We start from the raw sequence: 12,209 nt of genomic DNA, 5'->3' as shown, positions 1-12,209 counted from the left end.
TGAGCCTTGTTGGAAAGAGTAATACTATCAATAAATCTACTGTCACACAACTACTCCTTTTATTATTTTTGATGCAATTACTATTTGTGTAGATAAATGTCAACTTGAAGGGGATCTGAAGGTGGTCTGACCACTGAGCTGGGATGGGGTCAGCGGGACACAGTAGAGTATACTCTGTAATGAGCAGGTCAAGAATGGAACTTCTGCAGTGCATAGTATTTTAGAAATGTTGGAATAGGTCGTTGTTGAGGACACATTAGAAGGTTTGTCGAAAGTATCGCCCATTGCAAATTAAAAACACCACCAAAGATGGTGACTTCCATTATTATCATTAGGAAATTCAGTGAATTAACTATTTTCTCCAAGGAGGTTATTATGTAGATGGCATTTAGTCTCAAAGTAGAGGTCCTGGGAGCAGAAATGTAGGCACTGGAAGAATTGATAGTGAACAGTGAGAAGTGTTCTACCGCCTATTGAATTCGTATAGATAACAGTTACTGGGCCAATGTATGTTTCTTTGCAATCATAGCTCAGAATTGAATGATGGGTGAGGAGATGAAGGTCCAGAGCACTCTTTGAGGAGTCATTAGGTCAGTTTTTTATCAAAATCATGATCATGTTGAGTTTCATAATAGTGTCACATATATCCAGACAGTGCTTCACTACAGAATGATAGCTATGCTGTAGGACCATCAGCGAGAATTGGAACACATTAGACTCAAGACTTTCAGGTATGGGGAAGTGGAAGGAAGCATGATCTCACAAAGCCAAAAGGGTGGTATTTATGTCTTCATAACTTCTAACTAGATTGCAAAGATCACAACCTTTAAGAGAATGGTTAGCTCTATTAGGTCATTGATCAAAGATCAATACTTTTCAGTCTTAACCATCTTAATCCCCCTCAAGTGAATAATTTGCAAACACTATATCGAAATAAGTAGTATCACATGGAAGTTTAAAAACGACAATCGTTAACCAATACTTTATTTATTTTATTTATTTATTTTAAAGTTTTTATATATGCTGGCTAGACCCGGAGGTATCAGAGCGCTTTACATGAGCATCAGATCAAAGTTATAGGTTACATCGTTACAAAGGTTGCACAGTTATTAGAGCATGGCAACATAGTTACTTGTAAGGTCAAGATAAACAATAAGCACAAACATGTAAGGGGAAAAGCGGGCAAGGAGAAAGATTCAGGGGAGGGGGGGAAGGAGTTGGGGAAGTAGACAGGTAATGAAGGCGGGAAAGAGGAGGGGAGGGTGAGGGACATCGCATGGAAAGAGGAGGGGAAGGGCACTGGGGACACAAACCGGTAGACGAGTCAAAGCAACGTCCAAAGTCCAATAAGCTGTGATCCCAGGAGAAGTGGTTTCGCTTCCCTATCTCTGTTGCGGGAGGCTCCCTTTACGCAGTGGACTCTTTCAGAGGGGTCTCTGAGACTCCAAGGCCTACATACTGGATCCTTCCCCAAAAAGGGGAGAGGGAGTGCTTTAGAAAGGGGGGGCATACCATACCGTAGCTGTGTGTGGCTCCCTAGGCACATTGGACTCTCTCAGCGGGTACGCTGAGACTCCAGAGTATAAATATTGGATCTTTCCCCAACAAGGGGAGAAGGAGTGCTTAGTAAAAGGGCACAAAGGACAGGGGTCTAGGCAGACTAGCAGGCAAGGTGATAGATTTAGGGAAGAGTGGATAGGAGCTAGGATCTGGGGAGAGAGACAAAGGCAGAAAGAGTACTGAATGGGAACATATTTAATAAAGTGTTATCATATAGCGCTGGCTAGACCCGTTGGAATCAGAGGGATTTACTTGAGGGACAATAATGATGCAAATTACATCAGTTAAAAATTACATAAGTATCAAGAAAAGAATTTAAAGAACATAGGGGACAAGGTGAATGGAGCAGGAAGGGTAAGGGCTAGGGTAAAGGGGTAGGAGGAAAACAGGACGTAGAGACAAGGGGAAAATCTGCCCCGCGTCCAGCTGGGTAGGTGACGTCAGGGAGGGGGGTCCACAACCCATCTCTTCTTTGGCTATATGGTAGCTCTACCGGGCATCAGCCAAATCGCTAGGTCTCCAGTCTGGGGTAAGTTCCGCAGGTTCCAAGTCCTGATGTGTAGGCAAGTTTGGGGATAGGTTCAAGGTCTGGTCAGTGCCCAATTGTTGTCCCAGGGAAGTAAAACAACGTGTAGGGAACCAAAATAACAAATCCAGCGTGCACACATCATACATGCACAAGCACCCACCAATGAGAGCACACACTCTCCAATGCGCACTGACGCAAACAGACAAGCACATAGCCAGAAACATCCAAGAACACAAACACACATAAAATCCCATGCTCAATGCAAAAACACCCATATACATGAACACGCAAACACCATCATATGCACAGACATGCACAATCATACCAAATGCGCTCACTCTCATATACACGCAGACAAGCACAAACGCACATACAGAAACTATCAAGAACACAGGAACACATACAATCACATGCTCCAGAACAAAAATACCCAAGGACGTACACACAAACGCATGCACATACACACCATCACACGTACAGACATGCACGAGCACACAACAAATGTGTGCACACACTCTCATACGCGAACAGAGGGCGCACATACAGAAACATCCACACGCACAAGCAGACATACAAACCATGTTCTAATACAAAAACACTCAAAATAAGTAAATGCACACACATCACATGCACAGACATAAGCACACAAACAGAAACATCTGCGCGCACAAACACAAGCACACATAGAATCACATGCTCTAATACAAAAACACCCAAATACATGTCCACACCATCACAGGCACAGACATGCACAAGCACACAACAAATGTGAACATAGTCTTTCATACATGCACAGGCACACACACACACGTGCGTTCACACACACCCCCTCATACACACACAGACGCACACACACAAGCACTCCCATGACACATTTCTCCAGGACTGCCGCAGCATTGATGGCACACTAAGTCAGAGTCAGAGGTACTGATGTCCTGGGGGCGCCTTGGTGTAATGGAGCCTATCCCTCCTCTCAGCCGCCATCTTAGTGTCAGGCACTTAATGGTGCACGATCGTGGTCAGGCTAAGAACATAATGGAAACAAACATTGTCTTGCAAAAAAGAGGGGGAAAAGGCCGGTACGAGCCTTACAGAATGCACACTGTACCTTATGGGTAGGTTGGATTGAGTCACTCTTCATCTGCCTCTTTGCAGGGTGAGGAGGCAAAGGGCCTTTTACCAGGGAGGTCACGCAAGGAGAGAAGGGCACCCCTCAGCTCCAAGCATACCAGGTGGGAAGAGCCGGGTACTTATTTAGTTTGCTGTGCGGACTATGTGTTTAGTCAGGTGCACCTTATGTCCCTTCATATGCTGCTTGCGAGGGGCAAATAAGGAGGGGGGCCGCTATGGAACCATGCCCTCTGGTGAGACCTGTAGCCTCTTGTTTCACAGCGTGTCTTACCCGGGCGGGTGCTTAGGTGCGCCTGCGCTTTAGTGTCACTGCTGGTGACCTCCTCCACAGACATCACAGCACGCGTCTGGTTCTGAGACTCTTCATACACAGTCTGCGGCCGCCATCCTATAATTAATGTTGCTTTGCTTTAAGTCATGGTGTGGCTTACCCGGTGTTGCTCTGAGGTGGCAGCGACTTTCCGCGTGAGATGTGTGGGCCTCCTTCTCAGCTTGCTTCTCATCCCAGCGCGGATCCGTATATGCACTTGCCTCTGTGTGTCTAGATTCTGGAGGGAAGGGAGGCTGGGCGATGGGCTCACTACAGCACTCAGTTATTGTTCACCCCTCCGCTGCTGCTGGTATCTCTTGGTTTTCGCCTGTTCCGTCTATCTAAGTCACTTTCGATGAGGCCTGACTCCGGGACGCTGTGCAGGCTCAGGTAGGAACGCGCTCTGGGATTCTGGCAGCCGCCATCTTAGGGTCAGGCATGTTTTGTTTTTCTCGTACCCTTATCAGAGGGGGGCTTGCACTTAATTTTGCTGACATGTTTGTCATGGCATGAGGCTTCTGCTCCGCATTCGGCACCTTCCTTTGCGGGTCCCAGATTCAATCCCCCACTATCATTTCTGGCCAGGAGGAAGGGACCGAGGTAGCTATCTTGTTTACTCATAACCATATTCCCAACATCTCACTGATGAGACACATAAAGAGGCTGGGGACAATGCACAGTCCATTGTCTCACATGATTATACGAAACCCACAATACTCAAGAAGCCACACCAACCTATCAATGGATCTAGACAAAATAAGAGAGCTACCTACTGCTGCTCTAGCTTTGTCTAAAACCGCAGCCCCAAATGCCACAGTTAGTGTCACTCAAAGACGCTCAATAAAGGGCCTCTTTATTGTTGTTCTTTATTGTTGTGTGACCTCTGCAATGAGTTACTAATGCATGGAAGTCTGGCCACAAGTGCAGGCCCCCAGCCACAACTGCAGGGTCTCCGCCATGAGTAGGGAGGGCCTTTGTGAATCATCCCATAAAGTCAAAAATCCAGCTGTGTACTTTACAAGCCGGTGTTGTCTTAATTGGTCTTCAGGACACCCCCGCGCCGCACGGCCCTCCAGTTGTGTGTGTGCCCCCTCACTGCTGCTGCTCGCAGCACCGATCTGCCGTTGTTTCCTGTTCTTTTGTCCTGTTCACTGCCTACTGTTGTTGCCTGTTACCCCGCTGTAGCTGTTCAATATTTTGTTTGTTTGTCCAAATTGTACCCCTGTGCCAGGTTCACTGACCCCCCCCTGGTGTATCCCCCGCTCCCCGCTTCCCGCCGCCGTGAGCTTGTCATGACCATTAGAAAGCTCGCACGCTAGGCTAATTCCCCTGCTGTGTGAGCATTCCAAAGGAACAGGTGTGGTCATGACGAGCTCCGCTCGTCATGAGCACACGACCACCGTGGCTCATGATGAGCTGAGCTCGAGCTGTGCGCGCCCCCGCCCCCCAGCACAGCAGGGGAATTACCCCCACTGTGAAGGGGTTAATTGTGCATGTGTGCCATTGGAGCCCGTCTCCCCCCGTCCCCCCAGTCCCTGGTCATTATTCACCCTGTTGCTGTTGTGTCAGGTCATGTTGAGCAGTGTCTGGTCCCCCAACTCCTGCCACAGTCTCCACGCTGATGACTGTTGACACCATTTCATTCATCTCAACCAGCTCCTTCTGTGGCGCTGGACTCCCACCTCCAGTCTGCATTGCTGCCTTCTGGCTGTTGCAGAGTTTCTGCTTGGTTTTGCGCTTCACATCATTCCAGCATCTCTTGACCTCTCCCATTGTCCTCCTCAGCACTCCGACTGCATTCACCTTGTCCACGATGGAATGCCATATTCAGTTGTTTGTTGCCAATGACACAGTGGAGGTGGTGAACAGTAGTTGATAGTGTTCTATCACCTCTGTTATCAGGATCCTGTTTTCGTGTGGACTGAACCGCGTCTCCCTCTTCTTCTTCTCAATCAATCAATCAATCAGCATTTATAGAGCGCGCTACTCACCCGTGAGGGTCTCAAGGCGCTGGAAGGAGAAAAGGGGGGGGGGTTCCTGCTGTTCGAGAGCCCTCTGCTGCTACTGCTCGAAGAGCCAGGTCTTGAGGTGTTTCCTGAAGGTGAGATGGTCCTGGGTCGTTCGTAGGTGTGTGGTGAGGGAGTTCCATGTCTTGGCTGCTAGGTAGGAGAATGATCTTCCTCCGGTGGTGGTTCTGCGAATCCGTGGGACGGTGGCGAGAGCGAGGTTGGAGGAGCGGAGTTGGCGCGTGGGGGTGTAGAACGAGAGGCGGCTGTTGAGGTATTCGCGTCCTATGTCGTGGAGTGCTTTGTGTGTGTGGGTGAGGAGCCTGAACGTGATCCTCTTGTTGACGGGGAGCCAGTGCAGGTTTCTCAGGTGGGCGTGTATGTGGCTGTGGCGGGGGTTGTCGAGGATGAGTCATGCAGAGGCGTTTTGTATTCGTTGTAGTCGGTTCTGAAGTTTGGCGGTGGTTCCTGCGTACAGGGCGTTTCCGTAGTCCAGTCGGCTAGTGACGAGGGCCTGGGTGACGGTCTTTCTGGTTTCGTTGGAGATCCATCTGAAGATCTTTCGGAGCTTGCGTAGGGTGTTGAAGCAGGAGGACGAGACGGCGTTGACTTGCTTGGTCATCGTGAGGGATGTGTCCAGGATGAATCCCAGGTTGAGTGCGTGGTCCGCTGGTGACGGGGCGAAGCCTAGTGCTGTGGGCCACCAGGAGTCGTCCCAGGCAGAGGGGGATTGTCCGAGGATGGGGACCGCCATTTTGTCTGAGTTCAGCCTTTAGGCGGCTGAGCCTCATCCATTCTGCGACGTCTTTCATTCCTTCCTGGAGGTTGGTTTTGGCGGTCGTTGGGTCTTTGGTGAGGGAGAGTATCAGCTGGGTCTCGTCGGCGTAGAAGATGATGTTGATGTTGTGTTTGCGTGCGATGGCGGCGAGGGAGCTCATGTAGATGTTGAAGAGGGTTGGGCTGAGCAAGGAGCCCTGGGGTACGCCGCAGAGGATCCTGGTGGCCTCTGATCGGAAAGGAGGGAGGCGAACTCTCTGGGTTCTGTCGGAGAGGAACGAGGTGATCCAGTCCAGGGCCTTTCCTTGGATCCCGGTGTCGGAGAGGCGGGTTATTAGGCTGCAGTGGCAGACTGTATCAAAGGCTGCTGAGAGGACCAGGAGGATGAGGGCGGTTGTTTCTCCGTTGTCCATCATGTTCCTGATGTCGTCGGTGGCTGCGATGAGGGCAGTCTCTGTGCTGTGGTTGGCTCGGAATCCGGACTGAGACGGGTCGAGCAGGTTGTGGGCAGGTTGTGAGCCTCGAGGAAGGCCGTCAGCTGTTTGTTGACGGTCTTCTCGATGACTTTGGCCAGAAAGGGAAGAAGAGAGATGGGGTGGAAGTTCTTGAGGTCTCTGGGGTCAGCTGTGGGTTTCTTCAGAAGGGTGTTGATTTCCGCGTGTTTCCAGCTCTCGGGGAAGGCGGCTGACGTGAACGAGCTGTTTATGACGTTCCGGAGATGGGGTGCGATGATGGTGTCGGCTTTGTTGAAGATATGATGGGGGCAAGGGTCGGAGGGGGAGCCGGAGTGGATGGAGTTCATGACTCTGGTGATGTCTTCAGTGCTGATAGGGGTCCAGACGCTGAGAGTGGAGGTGGGGGTCACTGGTTTGGTGGCTGTAGGTGGGGTCTGGGGTCCAAAGCAGTTGTGTATATCTGTGATCTTGCGGTGAAAGAAGGTGGCGAGGGAGTTGCAGAGTTCTTGTGATGGTGTGACGTCGTTCTTGCTGGCGCTGGGGTTGGAGAGCTCTTTGACGATGCTGAAGAGCTCCTTGCTGTTGCGGGTGTTGTTGTCTAGTCGCTCTTTGAATGATGTCCTTTTGGTGGTTCTGATAAGCTGGTGGTGCTTGCGGGTGGCGTTCTTGAGGGCTGTCATGTTCTCCTTAGTTTGTTTGTGGCGCCAGGTTTTTTCAAGGGTTCGACAGGATTTCTTGGATTCTTTAAGTGTGTCTGTGAACCATGGTGTTTTTCTGTTGCCGGTCAGACCTGGGGGGTTATTCAGTGGTGCGAGGTCGTCGGCGCAGTTGGTGATCCACTGTGCAAGGTTGCGGGCTGCGCCGTTGGCGTCTGTGGTGTTGGCTGGCGGGTTCCGGCTTAGTGATGAGCGCAGTTGGTCTGTGGTGATTTTGCTCCAGCATCTGCAAGGGAAATGTCGTGTGCGTTGGTGGGCTGTGTTCTTTTTGAAGGTGAAGTGGATACATCTGTGTTCGGTCCAGTGTAGTTCTGTGGAGTGGCAGAAGGAGATGTGGTTGCTGGCGGAGAAGCAGGGGTCGAGCGTGTGGCCCGCGAGGTGGATGGGTGTGTCAACCAGTTGTTTGAGTCCGAGGTTGGCCAGGTTGTCGAGCAGGGTGGTGGTGTTGTTGTCGCTGTTTTTCTCCAGGTGGAAGTTCAGGTCTCCTAGGAGAATGTATTCTGGTGAGGCTAGGGTGTGCGGGCTGATGAAGTCGGCGATGGTTTCGCTGAATTGTGTGCGTGGTCCCGGAGGTCTGTAGATGAGGGTTCCTCTGGGGGTGGTCTTGGGGTCGGTGTGAATCTGGAAGTGTAGGTGTTCGGCGGCGAGGAGCGTGCCTTCGGTGGCGGTTATGATGTCGTTGGTGGGGATGATGGCGACTCCTCCTCCGGTTTGGTTTACGCAGTCCTTCCGGGTGATCTTGTAGCCGTCCGGGATGGCTGTGGCGATGTAGGGGGCCGACGAGGCGTTCATCCAGGTTTCCGTGAGGAAGGCGACGTCTGGTGCTGTTGTGTCGAGGAGGTCCCACAGTTCGATGGCGTGCTTGTGGACGGAGCGGGTGTTGAGTAGGATTCATTTGAGGTGGTTGTTGTTGTTGTTGCGGGGTTTGGAGGGTGTTGGGCGGGTTCGGAGGCATGTGAATTTGCAGGCTTGGCAGGTGAAGGGTCTGTGGGTGCGCTTCGGGGTTGCTCGTTAGCAGGCGTGTGGTCGCTCGGTGTTGAGTGCGTGAAGGGCCGTGGAGTTGTATCTCAGTTGCGTCCTCTGGATCTGGTGGGGGCCAGGGTTTCTTGTGCTGGGCACGGTCCAGGCGCGGACAGGCGCCGAGGGGCTTGCCTTAGGCGCGCCCGCTGCCCGCATCCGCTGCGCGGCCGTGCGGCGGCCTCGATAAGTGGGAGGGGGGAGGAGGGGTCAGCTGGGAGGTGGGAGGGCAGGACAGCCAATGGGCACCGGGGGGGCAGCGCCGCACGGGAGTCAGCGGCGGAAAAACGGGGGATCAGCAGAACAAAGGTGAGAAGGGAACCAGGGGCGACAGGCACACGGGGGGTTACAGAAATAAAAAGGGGAGCAGGCACTGGCACACGGGAGTACAGAAGTGAAGAGGTGACAGCAGACACGCAGGGAGGGTCTCCCAGGAGGGGACCCGGGCGGAGCAAGGCGGGGGGTCAGCGCAGGTCTTCTCCTTGCCCTTCCCTGACCCCAAGGTCCTGGTTGTCCTCTGTGCTTGCTCCGACTACCTCCATTGTGTTTCGCAGTTGTTTCGGTTTTGTTTGTGTTTTTTTTCTGCTTTTATGGTGATTTTTCCTGACTGATGTGTGTGAATTGCAGGCCTGGCGCAGCTTATCACTGATTTTTTTATTGCGGTTAGGCCCATCGCCACTTTTTTCACGTTCGGCTTGAGATTTTTATCATCAGATCATCAGCCTGTCAATTTTATCGCGGACATTTGACGCGTTATCGGGAAACTATTGCATGTTACCGCCGTGTTGGGGATAAGTCGTTAACACAGAGTTCTTTTCCCGCGATAGATGTCGATAAGAAAAATTGCATTCAACTTTTTGGCAATGATTATCACACGTTCTTGAGAATATCCCCCTAAATGTACCCTAACCAATGGGCAGCACAACACCATTTCTTGATGGGTACCACGGGCCAACACACTGATTACACAACACCCATTCAACTGATGAGCACAAATAGATATTGGGTCCTTTTTCACCCCCTGCCGAGCAGAAGGCTGGCTAGCAGAAAGAACCACCTACCCACTTATCAGACCATAAAGGTTCCAGGCTGTGATCCCTAGATTATTCGTTAATGCAGGGGTCCTGGAAGTGTGTGTATGTGTGTTGGGGTTTGGTCCACATCACCGCTGAAGGCCTTTCATTTGCACATCCAATCTTCTTCCCTGACAGCAACACATCTTCAGCATTGTGCTCAGGGCACCATGAACACTGTCAAACCCACCATTTCAACCAATGGGCAGCATTGCTTTTCCACTAACTGGTCCCACCATTCTACACCTAAAAGACACATCCATCTTCAGCCACAAACAGCCTCTTTATTATCGATCCCAGGAACACCCCTAGCACAGTGTCCTTCGCAGTTCGCAACCGTTGCACCCTCCAGTTTGCATCTAGTGCGACCCACTTGTTTTCTGGGCACACTTTATTTATTTTGTCTGCTCAGCCTTCCCTTCCTTCGACACACCCTGGCTCGCCCCAGTGCACACTAACATTGCGCACAGTTGCATTGCTTCCTCGCGAGACATTCAAAATCCTCCACAAGTTACAAATGTTTCCACTAAATCTACCCCTGTTCTTTTCTGCCAGTGGAAATGATGAAATATTTGATCTTCAGGGTGAAAGCACTGTCTTGCAGCTGAAAGAAATCAAATAATATGTGGAGTCCTAAAAGAACTTTGGAATTCTACTGCCACCTAGTGGATAGAAATGAAGTCTCAGGTATTTTTTTTTATAGTTGATGCAATTGATTTAGGATATTTCTTGTGTTCTCAAGCGATCGGTAGACTCAGATCTAGTCCAGCTTGAGAACTCCATGGTACCCCACTGAGGGGCATATTCACAACCCCTTTTCGCCTCGTGGACATCACTTTTTTTGATGTTACTCTGGCTATAGGGCCATAGCCCTATTCACAAGGCGTTAACTCACTTAACGTGGCTTGAAGCCACGTTAAGTGGTTTAATGCTGCTTTGAGAATAGGGCCCTTCATGCTAAACCTAGAGTGAAAGGGGTGCAGTGGGTGTAGCGGTGGACGTACCACCGCAACACCCATTGAGTTTGACGCTACCCCCTATTATGAAGGGCGGCGATAATAGGTGGCAGTGCCAAACTTAAGAACTAGAAAAATCTGTTCTTAAGTTGGCTAAACGAGGAGAAAAGCTTTATTTCTTATCTTTTTGCTTTTTCAATGTGCGCTGCACGTAGCAGCACACATGGAAATAGCAAACTGGCATTTTCGGTTTGTTTATGTACTGGAAGGGACACCTTCCTGTGCATTAACAAACCTCCCTGCCTGCAGACACCCTTGTACTGTGGTGTAAGGGTACCTATTTTGGCGTTAAGTCGTCAGACTTAGCGCCATCGATGGGGGAAACGCCAGGCTGCACCACATTCTTGTGAATAGGATGCAGCCTAGCGTTTCCGAAGTGGCGGTGAGAGGCATTAAGCCAAGGAGGCTAACGCCTCTCACCTCCACTTCTATGTGAATATGCCCCTGAGTGTTTCGGGAACGACACGGAATTCAGCAGAGTAAAACTCCGCAAGCTCCGCCCAGGTCTAAGAAAATGACCATACAAGCAATGCTACTGTCTAGACTGGACTACAGGAACACCTTCCTCACTGGCACCGCCAAGTCTGAATTAGCCCCCTGAAAGCCACACAGTATGCAACAGCAAGGATGGTCACTGGAGTAAAGAGACACAATCACAGCTCCCCCTCCCTCAAAAGTCTTAAGAGACTCCCAATTGGAGCCAGTTGCTGCATCAAAACAGCCTGCCTCACTCACCAAGTCCTTCACACTGGGAGACCAGCCTAGCTCCCATCCAATCTCTCAAAGGCATGACAGACAGATGAGCCTACTAATATGCAACAACACTTTGATTCTCATGACACCTAAACACACATACAAAAGCCCGTGCACGCTCCTTCTTGGGCAATGCCCTCATAATCTGGAACGCGCTCCCAGTTCACATCAGGACGAACCCCTCCATCATGAACTTTAAAAGACAATTAAAAGATCCTCAATCGACACCTCAATCTTTCAGACTCGAACACCTAAGACACTACTGGTCTCACTCCATCATATTATTTACTGTGTTTTTTCCTCTCGAACAATTACTCTGAGCTGACCGTCAAAGGTTTGCTTTTTATATTCAATCATTGTCTAAGACTGCCATGACCTTGTCTGTAAAGGGCTCTGATACTCTTGGGACTTCAAGTGCTATATATAAAATTATTTAAATAAATAAAAAAATATATATGGTCACTGCCATGTTAAAATCGACACTTACAGCAGAGGCAAAAATTTCAAAACTTGAGTTGAAATGATGCATTCACCGACATTCTTATGTTGTGATAATAGGATTTAGTGACCCTAAACTTAACAACATGAACTGAAAATCAGTTATTAGGTGCTATTAAAAGTTTTGCATTTCGGTATTGTTTGGAGAGGATGAACAACAGAACCTGCAGGCCAGATGTTATGCTAGTTGGCTGCAAACCAGCCCCCGTAAGGAGTTGCTCCAGGGATCCAAGAGTGGTGCAGGGAAGTGGCCTTCAGCCCTGCATTGCTTAGCCTTTTTGGGCAAGGGCTGAGATAGAGAATAAACAGTAATTTCATGCTAAGAAAGGTATGCAGTGTGATCTACCTTAAAAAACTCGAATTATAGA

Source organism: Lissotriton helveticus, chromosome 7 (genome assembly GCF_964261635.1).
Source record: "Lissotriton helveticus chromosome 7, aLisHel1.1, whole genome shotgun sequence".
In the NCBI taxonomy this organism is placed as follows: Eukaryota; Metazoa; Chordata; class Amphibia; order Caudata; family Salamandridae; genus Lissotriton; species Lissotriton helveticus.
Note: the sequence above shows the minus strand (reverse complement) of the source record.